Here is a 13,266-nt window from a genome sequence, read left to right as displayed (position 1 = left end):
CTCATTAGAGGGTTAGTGCACAATCAAAATTTACATGTTCAGAGGTGACACAATCATTCTTAACACTTCTGGACATTGCACAAAGCTACTAAAAGTTAATGGAATCGAAAAATCCATCAAGCATAGCAAAACAGGCAATGCGAAATAAAAGGCAGAATCTGTCAAAACAGAACAGTTCGTAAAGACGAATTTTTAAGAGGCGACAGACTTGCTCAAATGAAAATGCTCAAATTGAATGAAAGTTGCGTACATATCTGAGGATCACTCACGTAAATTGGCATAATTTTCTGAGTTACCTACAGAGAATTAGGCCCATATTCGTGACAGCAAAGAAATCTGTTTCTGCGCAGTAATCCAAATCTAGTATGAACCTTACTATCAACGACTTTACTTGGCACAACAATGCACAAAACTAAGATAAGGAGAGGTTGCTACAGTAGTAACAACTTCCAAGACTCAAATATAAAATAAAGGTACTGTAGTAAAAACATGGGTTGTCTCCCATAAGCGCTTTTCTTTAATGCCTTTCAGCTAGGCGCAGAAAGTGTGTATCAAGTAACATCAAGAGACGAAGCATCAACATCATAATTTGTTCTAATGATATAATCAAAAGGTAACTTCATTCTCTTTCTAGGGAAGTGTTCCATACCTTTCTTGAGAGGAAATTGATATTTAATATTACCTTCCTTCATATCAATGATAGCACCAACAGTTCGAAGAAAAGGTCTTCCCAATATAATGGGACAAGATGCATTGCATTCAATATCCAAGACAACAAAATCAACGGCGACAAGGTTATTGTTAACAGTAATGCGAACATTATCAACTCTCCCCAAAGGTCTCTTTGTAGAGTTATCAGCAAGATTAACATCCAAATAACAATTTTTCAATGGTGGCAAGTCAAGCATATTATAGATTTTCTTAGGCATAACGGAAATACTTGCACCAAGATCACATAAAGCATTACAATCAAAGTCATCGACCTTCATCTTAATGATGGGCTCCCAACCATCCTCTAACTTCCTAGGAATAGAAGTTTCGCGATTTAGTTTCTCTTCTCTAGCTTTTATGAGAGCATTTGTAATATGTTTCGTGAAAGCCAAATTTATAGCACTAGCATTAGGACTCTTAGCAAGTTTTTGTAAGAACTTTATAACTTCAGAGATGTGGCAATCATCAAAATCCAAACCATTATGATCTAAAGCAATGGGATCATTGTCCCCAATGTTGGAAAAAATTTCAGCAGTTTTATCACAGGCAGTTTCAGCAGTTTTAGGAGTTTCGGGCAGTTTTTCGCGCTTTGCATTAGAAGTGGAAACATTGCTAACACCAATTCTTTTACCATTAATAGTAGGAGGTGCAGCAACATGTGGAGCATTAGCATTACTAGTGGTGGTAATAGTCCAAACTTTAGCTATATTATCTTCTTTAGCATTTTCTTCTCTTTCCCACCTAGCACGCAATTCGGCCATCAATCTTATATTCTCATTAATTCTAACTTGGATGGCATTTGATGTAGTAACAATTTTATTATTATGATTTTCACTAGGCATAACTTTCGATTTCAAAAGATCAACATCAGCAGCAAGACTATCGACTTTAGAAGCAAGTATATCAATTTTCCCAAGCTTTTCTTCAACAGATTTGTTAAAAGCAGTTTGTGTACTAATAAATTCTTTAAGCATGGTTTCAAGTCCAGGGGGTGTGTTCCTATTATTGTTGTAAGAATTCCCATAATAGTTACCATAGCCGTTGCCATTATTATAAGGATATGGCCTATAGTTGTTACTAGAATTGTTCTGATAAGCATTGTTGTTGAAATTGTTATTTTTAATGAAGTTTACATCAACATGTTCTTCTTGAGCAACCAATGAAGCTAACGGAACATTATTAGGATCAACATTAGTCCTATCATTCACAAGCATAGACATAATAGCATCAATCTTATCACTCAAGGAAGAGGTTTCTTCGACAGAATTTACCTTCTTACCTTGTGGAGCTCTTTCCGTGTGCCATTCAGAGTAATTAATCATCATATTATCAAGAAGCTTTGTTGCTTCCCCAAGAGTGATGGACATAAAGGTACCTCCAGCAGTTGAATCCAATAGGTTCCGCGAAGAAAAATTCAGTCCTGCATAAAAGGTTTGGATGATCATCCAAGTAGTCAGTCCATGGGTTGGGCAATTTTTAACCAAAGATTTCATTCTTTCCCAAGCTTGTGCAACATGCTCATTATCCAATTGTTTAAAATTCATTATGCTACTCCTCAAAGATATAATTTTAGCAGGGGGATAATATCTACCAATAAAAGCATCCTTGCATTTAGTCCATGAATCAATACTATTCTTAGGCAGAGATAGCAACCAATCTTTAGCTCTTCCTCTTAATGAGAAAGGAAAAAATTTTAATTTTATAATGTCACCATCTACATCTTTATACTTTTGCATTTCACATAATTCAACAAAATTATTGAGATGGGCAGCAGCATCATCAGAACTAACACCAGAAAATTGCTCTCTCATAACAAGATTCAGTAAAGCAGGTTTAATTCAAAGAATTCTGCTGTGGTAGCAGGTGGAGCAATAGGTGTGCATAAGAAATCATTATTATTTGTGGTTGTGAAGTCACACAACTTAGTATTTTCAGGAGTACCCATTTTAGCAATAGTAAATAAAGCAAACTAGATAAAGTAAATGCAAGTAACTAATTTTTTTTGGGTTTTTGATATAGCAAACAAGATAACAAATAAAGTAAAACTAGCAACTATTTTTTTTGTGTTTTGATATAATGCAGCAAACAAAGTAGTAAATAAAATAAAGCAAGACAAAAACAAAGTAAAGAGATTGGAAGTGGAGACTCCCCTTGCAGCGTGTCTTGATCTCCCCGGCAACGGCGCCAGAAAACAGTTGCTGGCGCAAAGTTGACGTGGGAGTTAGAGATCTCTGTGGTGTAACTTTTCTTCAGGTCCCCGGCAACGGCGCCAGAAAACAGTCTTGATACGCGTACAACACGTGACCGTTGGGAACCCCAAGAGAAAGGTGTGATGCGTACAGCGGCAAGTTTTCCCTCAGTAAGAAACCAAGGTTTATCGAACCAGTAGGAGCCAAGAAGCACGTTGAAGGTTGATGGCGGCGAGATGTAGTGCGGCGCAACACCAGGGATTCCGGCGCCAACGTGGAACCTGCACAGCACAACCAAAGTACTTTGCCCCAACGAAACAGTGAGGTTGTCAATCTCACCGGCTTGCTGTAACAAAGGATTAGATGTATAGTGTGGATGATGATTGTTTGCAGAAAACAGTAGAACAAGTATTGCAGTAGATTGTATTCGATTAAAAGAATGGACCGGGGTCCACAGTTCACTAGAGGTGTCTCTCCCATTAGATAAATAGCATGTTGGGTGAACAAATTACAGTTGGGCAATTGACAAATAGAGAGGGCATGACAATGCACATAGATGATATGATGAATATTGTGAGATTTAATTGGGCATTACGACAAAGTACATAGACCGCTATCCAGCATGCATCTATGCCTAAAAAGTCCACCTTCAGGTTATCATCCGAACCCCTTCCAGTATTAAGTTGAAAACAACAGACAATTGCATTAAGTATGGTGCGTAATGTAATCAATAACTACATCCTCGGACATAGCATCGATGTTTTATCCCTAGTGGCAACAACACATCCACAACCTTAGAACTTTACATCCTTGTCCCAGATTTAATGGAGGCATGAACCCACTATCGAGCATAAATACTCCCTCTTGGAGTTAAGAGTAAAAACTTGGCCAGAGCCTCTACTAATAACGGAGAGCATGCAAGATCATAAACAACACATAGGTAATAGATTGATAATCAACATAGCATAGTATTCTCTATCCATCGGATCCCAACAAACACAACATAGATAGATGATCTTGATCATGTTAGGCAGCTCACAAGACCCGACAATGAAGCACAATTAGGAGAAGACGACCATCTAGCTACTGCTATGGACCCATAGTCCAGGGGTGAACTACTCACTCATCACTCCGGAGGTGACCATGGCGGTGAAGAGTCCTCCGGGAGATGATTCCCCTCTCCGGCAGGGTGCCGGAGGCGATCTCCTGAATCCCCCGAGATGGGATTGGCGGCGGCGGCCTCTCTGGAAGGTTTTCCGTGTCGTGGCTCTCGGTACTGGGGGTTTCGCGACGAAGGCTTTAAGTAGGCGGAGGAGATAGGTCAGGGGGCCTGACAGGGGCCCCACACAACAGGTCGGCGCGGCCAAGGGCCAGGCCGCGCCGCCCTAGTGTTTGGCCACCTCGTGGCCCCACTTCGTATCATCTTCGGTCTTCTGGAAGCTTCGTGTGAAAATAGGCCCCTGGGCGTTGATTTCGTCCAATTCCGAGAATATTTCCTTACTAGGATTTCTGAAACCAAAAACAGCAGAAAACAGCAACTGGCTCTTCGGCATCTCGTTAATAGGGTAGTGCCGGAAAATGCATAAATATGACATAAAGTATGCATAAAACATGTAGATATCATCAATAATGTGGCATGGAACATAAGAAATTATCGATACGTCGGAGACGTATCACAATGCTTCAATGTCATCTCCCTCACGCTGCAAATTGATGTTGATCGAAGGTTTTGTCCGTTGGAGCTCTGCCGCTCCCGCCACTGCGCTGCGGGAAACAGAGGGCAACCGTGCTGTCCTCTCCTCCGGCCGCGCCATCCACCTCCTAGCCAGTGGCTCGGTGGCTTGCCCCGCCCACCTCCAGCTGCTCCATCAAGCCCCCATATGGCGGTCCCTCCGCCCCCTCCAACAGCCTGCTGTGACCAACACAACTTCCTGGAGCTGGCTGCCAGGACGCGCAAGTCCAATAGACTCAGTGCAGTTTTTCAGGAAATTGTGGACAACCCATGAAATTCAGTTAACACAAACACAAAATTCAGTTACACACCAACACCAAATTAACTTAAGAAAAAAAGCAAGGGAACAGTGAATAACATGCACACTTTAGTACCAGAAAATGAACTGAAAAAGGGAAGAGTTGAATCCGTATTGCTTTAGCGCGGGGCGAAGAAGGTGGTCGGATTGGGTGTGGATGGCTTGTCGGTGCCGTTTCTTTAGTGCCTGAGGCTGGAGCTTGCTCACATCCCCTTCCCACGGTGGCGTCGGTGGCAACTACACAACTCTGCCCGGGAACACGCGCTATTTTCCCCTCTCTCGGTATCTACCTGGATGCAGGAGTGAGTGCTGTACTTGACCTATTAGACGTTGTTGGCCATTGGATGGGAATGGGTGGTGGATGTAGGGGTTCGAGGCAGAGCGTGCCCTGTAAACGTCAAGCCACATGATCCTTGTCCCGCCTAGGGTTCATGTTCGTACGCTATCCAACTCTATTTATAGAGGTGCACCTCGTTGCTCCTCGCTGTTTGAACCTTTCGTCGGAGTTATGCTTTAGCGCCTCCACAACCACATTCTATTTTTATGCCTGTCGGCCACCGGTGATCGTTGTTCGGCTGTACCTTCCACCGGAGTTGCAGGAGGACATATGGCCCTACTCTGCTGTTCATATCCACCAGACGCAGCAGCCGTTGGTCACGTCACTGTGCAGTGAAACGAACAAGTTGTGGAACGACGAGAATAGAGCCGGATAATGTTTTAAGCTCCTGAAAATACCATTGATTGTGTTTTTGCATGTTTAATTTGGTATGGCTTTAGTGAAAAAATTGTACCCATTCAATCTCCTAGTATTTAATAATCTGAACCGTCAGATTTGGCTGGACGGCTTATATTTGTCCATCCTTACTTAAAAAGACTCAAAACAAACGATTAATCTCCTGGAAGGAAATGCCCCAGAATATTGAACCAGACCCAACTTGCCGCCTCACTTTTTATCTTTTGCATGATTATGGAAAGCAACGGTTGATGTACTTCACGAGTCTTTTAAATTTAGTACATTTAGCTCATTCCAGAAATCTCAAACGTCTAGCCTCCGTAGCATAGTGGTAGTGCGTTCCCTTCGTAAGGGAAAGGTCGTGAGTTCGATCCTCACCGGGGGCTCCTCATTTTTTAGCCTGCTGGGCGATTGCTTGCTGTTCAGTTCATGTTTTTGCCTACGCTACGATACAGAAAGGTACATTTGGTCCTGGGTCAATTTCGGAACGAAAGGTACATTTTTTAACTAATAAAATGATGATTTGTATGAGTAGTAAAATTGGATACCGGCATACGTGCACACTAGAACAAGATCTTATCCAAAGAATTTTTTGTTGGAAATTTTAAATATTAGTATCTTTCCTCCCCCTCCCCCCGTGTGACTTGTTTCATTTCTAAGGTTATAAATCGTATATGATTTTTTTTCCTTTTTGAAGATTCTTTGCTTTAGATTTCACATAAAATTATGCATCTACTATTATGACTTGATGCAATCAATTAAACTTTGGTATAATCTAAACGCCATAGAACTGTGGTACATATTATTCACACTACTCGCTCAGTCTCTTAGTATTCATCTCGGGCTTTTAAAATCCCATGAGTCAAAGGGGCTCTTGATATCCAGCTCTGGCCAGTCATCAAAAAAGAAAAACTTGTCTGGTAGTGCATGAGACACCTCATACTCTTCAACATTGTTTTTTTTTTTTAAAAAAGATGAACCATAATATATTACGCAACCAAACCGCCTCATTAAAAACTTTCTAGGTCTCTTAGGTACCCTGGTAAGGAAAAGAGTGCGTAAAAAACTTGTTGCTCCAGAATTACAGAATGGTTACATCAGATATCGAAGGACCCTAAGAACTAGGGGTTGATCGACCCAACACGATTACACTCTTTAGAAACTAAATCCCCACTAAACACTGGTAGAAAAACAGGCTTCCGGTGAGCCCCATAAGTCGCGAAGCTATAGGAACCGCGACTAATGGGACCTTTAGTCGCGGTTCGGGAGGCGAACCGCGACCAAAGGCCTGGGCCCAGGGCGCTCGGTGGCCAGCCGGTGCACGTGGGGGGCTTTAGTCGCGGTTGGCCAGAAGGCCTTTAGTCGCGGTTGGCCAGGCCAACCGGGACTAAAGCCCCTCCCCTATATATACCCATCTAGCAGCCAACACTTAGCCATTTGGAGCCATTCTCTTCACAAACTTCACAAGTGGGTGTTAGGTTTGCTTTTGGTTCCTCTTATGCACATAAGGTGTTTGATGAAATGCCCCAAGAGCATGAAACAAACATGATATGAAGTGTTGGAGCCCCACTTGAGCTTTCTCATTTATTTTTTCCTCCTCGATCGCGGTTAGCAACTTGAACCTTTGATGTGTCGTTGATAAAATATGCATGTGTGTGTAGTTCATTGTTTAATTTATATTGTTTGTAGCTAGTTAGTTTAACAAATGCATGATGGTTAATTATATATTTTATATTATAATAATGCAGATGAATCGACAATGGATGTACGGTAACCGACTCTCCGGCGAGTTCAGTACGGGTTTGAAAGATTTCCTCGTAGTGGCTAATGCGAACAAGCAGGGGGGTTTTGTTATCTATCCATGTGTTAACTGTAAGAATCAGAAGGGTTACTCTTCCTCAAGAGATGTTCACATGCACCTGCTTCGGCACGGTTTCATGCCAAGCTATAATTGTTGGACCAAGCATGGAGAAAGAGGGGTTATAATGGAAGAAGATGAAGAAGGGGATGATTTCATCGATGAAAGCTATCTTGCTCATTTCGGTGATACTTTCATGGAGGATGCTGAAGGTGAAGGGGAAGGTGAAGGGGAAGGTGAAGAAGAGGCACGTGATGATCCCGTTGATGATCTTGGTCGGACCATTGCTGATGCACGGAGACGCTGCGAAACCGAAAAAGAGAGGGAGAATTTGGATCGCATGTTAGAGGATCACAGAAGGCGCCTGTATTCCCGGATGCGATGCTGGTCTGAAACAGCTGGGCTGCACACTGGATTTTCTGAACTGGAAGGCACAGGCAGGTGTAGCTGTCTCGGCATTTGAAAACTTGCTGAAAATGTTGAAGAATATGTTTCCAAAGAATAACGAGTTGCCCGCCGATGCGTACGAAGCAAAGAAGGTTGTCCGCCCTCTAGGTTTAGAGGTTCGAAGATACATGCATGCATCAACGATCGCATCCTCTACCGCGGTGAATACGAGAATTTGAATGAATGCCCGGTATGCACCGCATTGCGTTATAAGATCGAGGCGATGACCCTGGTGACGATGTTGAGGGCCGAGAAACCCAGGAAGAGGGTTCCCGCCAAGGTGATGTGGTATGCTCCTATAATACCAAGGTTGAAACGTCTGGTCAGGAACAAAGAGCATGCCAAGTTGTTGCGATGGCACAAAGAGGACCGTAAGTCGGACGGGGAGTTGAGACACCCCGCAGATGGAACGCAATGGAGAAAGATCGACAGAGAGTTCAAAGATTTTGCAGCTGACGCAAGGAACATAAGATTTGGTCTAAGTACGGATGGCATGAATCCTTTTGGCGAGCGAGCTCCAGCCATAGTACCTGGCCCGTGACTCTATGCATCTACAACCTCCCTCCTTGGTTGTGCATGAAGCGGAAGTTCATTATGATGCCGTGCTCATCCAAGGTCCGAAGCAACCCGGCAACGACATCGATGTGTACCTAAGGCCATTAGTTGATGAACTTTTACAGCTGTGGGGCAGACCTGGTGTCCGTGTGTGGGATGAGCACAAAGAAGAGGAATTTGACCTACGAGCGTTGCTTTTCGTAACCATCAACGATTGGCCTGCTCTTAGTAACCTTTCGGGACTGTCAAATAAGGGATACAATGCATGCACGCACCGCTTACATGAGACTGAAAGTGTACATTTGCCAAATTGTAAGAAGAACGTGTACCTTGGGCATCATCGATTTCTTCCGAAAGGTCATCCGATGAAGAAAGAAAGGCAAGCATTACAACGGCAAGGCAGATCACCGGCCGAAGCCTGCGGAACACACCGGTGCTGAGGTATTTGATATGGTCAAGGATTTGAAAGTCATCTTTGGAAAGGGTCTGGCGGACAATCGGTTCGAAGGGAGCCGATGGGCACGCAGCCATGTGGAAGAAGAAATCTATATTCTGGGAGCTAGAATATTGGAAAGTCCTAGAAGTCCGCTCTGCAATCGACGTGATGCACGTTACGAAGAATATTTGCGTGAACATCCTAAGCTTCTTGGGCGTGTATGGGAAGTCAAATGATACAAAGGAAGCACGGCGGGACCAGCCAAAGTTTGAAAGACCCCGATGACCGCATCCGGAACGGTTTCAAGGTCGTGCCGGCCTACGCTACGACCAAAGAAGAGAAGGTCATCTTTTTGAATGCCCGAGCGGTATGAAGGTCCCGTCAGATTCTCGTCCAATATAAAGGGAATAATAAACATGGCGGAGAAAAAGTTCCAAAACCTGAAGTCTCACGATCGCCACGTGATTATGACGCAATTGCTTCCGATTGCTTTGAGGGGCTCCTGCCGGAAAATGTTCGAGTAGCCATTGTGAAGCTATGTGCATTCCTCAATGCAATCTCTCGAAGGTAATCAATCTAGAAGTTCTACCACGGTTACGTAACGATGTGATCCAATGTCTTGTCGCTTTCGAGTTGGTGTTCCCGCCATCCTTCTTCAATATTATGACGCACCTCCTGGTTCACCTAGTCGATGAGATTTCCATTCTCGGTCCCGTATTTCTACACAATATGTACCCCTACGAGAGGTTCATGGGAGTATTAAAGAAATATGTTCGTAACCGTGCTAGGCCAGAAGGAAGCATCGCCAAGGGCTATGGAAATGAGGAGGTAATTGAGTTTTGTGTTGACTTTGTTCCTGACCTTAAGCCGATTGGTCTTTCTCAATCGCGGCACGAGGGGAGACTAAGTGGAAAAGGCACGATCGGAAGGAAATCAACGATATGTATGGACGGCCATTCTCTGACTGAAGCACACCACACAGTTCTGACCAATTCCAGCTTGGTGGCTCCGTACTTTGAGAAACACAAGAATATTTTACGCTCGGACAACCCCCGGGAAGCCCGAATCCTGGATTAGGAAGGCCCACATGGAGACTTTCGGCTTGGTTGAGAAAACATTTAATGAGTGACGATCATGTTGTAGATCAGCTGTACATGTTGGCCAAGACACCATCTTCGACTATAACGACTTTCCAAGGGTACGAGATAAATGGGAATACATTTTTACACGATCGCCCAAGATAAAAAGAGCACCAACCAAAACAGTGGTGTCCGCTTTGATGCAAAGAACCGAGAATGGGCAAAAGGTCACATATTATGGTTACATAGAGGAGATATGGGAACTTGACTATGGACCCTCCTTTAGGGTCCCTTTGTTCCGGTGCAAATGGTTCAAGCTAACAGGAGGTGGGGTAAAGGTGGACCAGTAATACGGAATGACAATGGTGGATTTCAACAATCTTGGTTACCTTGACGAACCATTCGTACTAGCGAAAGATGTCGCTCAGGTTTTCTATGTGAAGGACATGAGTAGCAAACTGAGGAAACGGAAAGATAAGAAAACGATCAGTACATCATGCGATGATCCAAAGCGCCACATTGTTCTTTCAGGGAAAAGAAACATCGTGGGAGTGGAGGACAAGACAGACATGTCAGAAGATTATAATATGTTTGCTGAAATTCCGCCCTTCAAAGTGAACACCGACCCAAGCATTAAGTTAAATGATGAGGATGCTCCATGGATACGGCACAATCGTAAGCAAGCAGGGACACCAGGGAAGAAATGATGTGTAATAATTTATTGTACCAAACTTTGTTGAATGAATCATGTGAATTATATTACCCGTGATGTGTTTGGTGTCCATTTTCGAATGATTCAATTGACTCGAGATAGCACTGATGATACATGAAATTTGGAGTGATTCAGTCATACTCCTGCATATAGGAAATTTGGAGTGACTAAGTCATACTCCTGCATACATGAAATTTGGAGTGACTAAGTCATACTCCTGCATACAGGAAATTTGGAGTGACTAAGTCATACTCCTGCATACATGAAATTTGGAGTGATTTAGTCATACTCCTGCCTAGGCGTATAATATGCATACTCGTAGTCTTCATAGCCGCCGCCGTTGTACTGGTAGTCGTCGCCTTCTAAGTTGCCGGCGTCGTCGTCGCTGCTGTCGTCGCTGTCGTCGGGCGGCGCTCGTGGCTCGAACTGAGGGTAGCGCAGGCGGGGGATATCACCGGCCGTGATGTAGTCCATGACGCTCTGCAGAGTCCGGCCGTACCACCATAGCCGACGGCCGGCCTCGTGGAAGTTTCCAGGAGGCAAACCGTCCTCCTCATACCTGGCGAGCGCCCTCTCACGCCGATTGATGAAGAAGGCGTCCCAAGTATGCTGGTTATCGGGATGCCAGCGGGGATTCATCCGCTGCTCCGGCGTGAGGTCGAGGTAGTAGTGGTTCGTGATGGCCGCCGGCGCGCGGTACTCGAGGGACGGGAGGGACCGGCACGCCGCCGGCGCTTAGGCTCCAGCCGGCGGGGACGCGGTAACCCGGTGGGCAAGGGTAGTTCGAGGCGCAAAGCTCCTCCACCTGCTGGTAGGTACGAGTGGGTGCGGTGGAAGCCATGAGAGAGTGATGAGAGATTGTAGAGATGTGATAATGCTGGCCAAGCCGGGCTACATATATGTAGTGACAAATGGCGGGAAAAATGGGAGCGGGAAGACAGGAGGCGGAAAGAAAGTGGCGGGAAGAAAGAGGCGGGAAGAAATTGGCGGGAAGAAAGAGGCGGGAAGACAGGGAAGAAATGGCGGGAAGACGAGGCGGGAAGAGGGGGTCGGCGGAAAGACAGAGGCGGGAAGAGGGGGCCAACGAGAAGACAGAGGCGGCCGGGAAGAAATTTTGAATTGAATTAGTTTTATTTTTATGAATTTTTCGATAATTTGTATTTTTAAAATTTTGAATTGAATTAGTTTTATTTTTCTGAATTTTTTGATATATTATTTGTATTTTTAAGATTTTGAATTGAATTATTTTTATTTTTATGAATTTATTGATATATTATTTGTATTTTTAAGATTTTGAATTGAATTAGTTTTATTTTTCTGAATTTTTTGATGTATTATTTGTATTTTTAAAATTTTGAATTGAATTAGTTTTATTTTTCTGAATTTTTTGATATATTATATGTATTTTAAACATTTTGAAATGAATTAGTTTTATTTTTCTTAATTTTTTGATATATAATTTGTATTTTTAATATTTTGAAATGAATTAGTTTTATTTTTCTGAATTTTTTGATATATTATTTGTATTTTTAAAGTTTTGAATTGAATTAGTTTTATTTTTCACATTTAGAAAACGAAATAATTTCGAAAAAGGCCTTTAGTCGCGGTTGGCCAGGCCAACCGCGACTAAAGGTCGTTTTCCGCGGGAATCTCAAATGGGGCGAAAAAAGGCTTTAGTCGCGGTTGGGGTCACCAACCGCGACTAAAACTACCCTTTAGTCGCGGTTGGTGACCCCAACCGCGACTAAAGCCCTCTCACTATAAATATCGCACGGCCGAACGGCCGCGCCGCTCTTCTTCCTCCGCCCGTTCGTGTCTTGTGAGAGATCGACGACGCCTCTCGACGACGCCGCCGACGCCTCCTCTGCCGCCTCGACGACGCCGCTGACGCCTCCTCGACGACGCCCACGCACGCCGCCGCGCCATCGACCACCGCCACCCGCCCCCGTACGTCGTCGACTCGATCTGTCGCGCGCGCCGAACGTCGTTCGCCGCACACCACCGCGCGCCGCCGCACCCCTCCACCGCCGCCCTCGAGTCGTCGCCGCGCGCTCGCCGTGCCCGACAGCCGCCGCCGCCACTCTAACGCGCCGCGCGCGCCGCCGGTTACCGCCGTCGATCCGGAGCCACCGGCCAGAGAGAAGGGGGCCGGGGTGACCCGCGGTGAGAGAGAGAGAGGAGATCAGAGAGTCTGCCCCGGCCGTTTTTTTTTTTTTTTTTTTTTTTTGTTAAAAATATTTGTGTACTAAAATTTCACTTAAAAAGGAACTAATTAAAATTTGACTTAAAAAACTAAATAATTGATACTTAAAATTTACTAAATATATAATTGAGACTTAAAATTTTGAGACTTAAAAAACTAAAAAAAGACTTAAAATTTGAGACTTAAAAATTTGAGACTTAAAATTTGAGACGTAAAATTTGAGACTTGAAATTAACTAAATAATTTGAGACTACAATTTGACTTAAAAAACAAATAATTGAGACTTAAAATTTAAGACTTAAAATTAACTAAA

The 13,266-nt window shown here is 43.8% G+C and overlaps 1 non-coding gene across 1 annotated transcript; it reads left to right on the top strand.

The window, feature by feature from the left end:
* The first annotated feature begins 5,977 nt into the window (after positions 1-5,977).
* On the top strand, positions 5,978-6,049 carry TRNAT-CGU (transfer RNA threonine (anticodon CGU)). The gene has a single exon. It is a non-coding gene; the product is annotated as a tRNA-Thr (tRNA).
* Positions 6,050-13,266: the final 7,217 nt, after the last annotated feature.

Source organism: Lolium perenne, chromosome 7, assembly GCF_019359855.2.
Source record: "Lolium perenne isolate Kyuss_39 chromosome 7, Kyuss_2.0, whole genome shotgun sequence".
Lineage (NCBI taxonomy): Eukaryota > Viridiplantae > Streptophyta > Magnoliopsida > Poales > Poaceae > Lolium > Lolium perenne.
The sequence above is the reverse complement of the archived record's forward strand: the minus strand, read 5'-3'. Positions and strand labels throughout refer to the sequence as shown.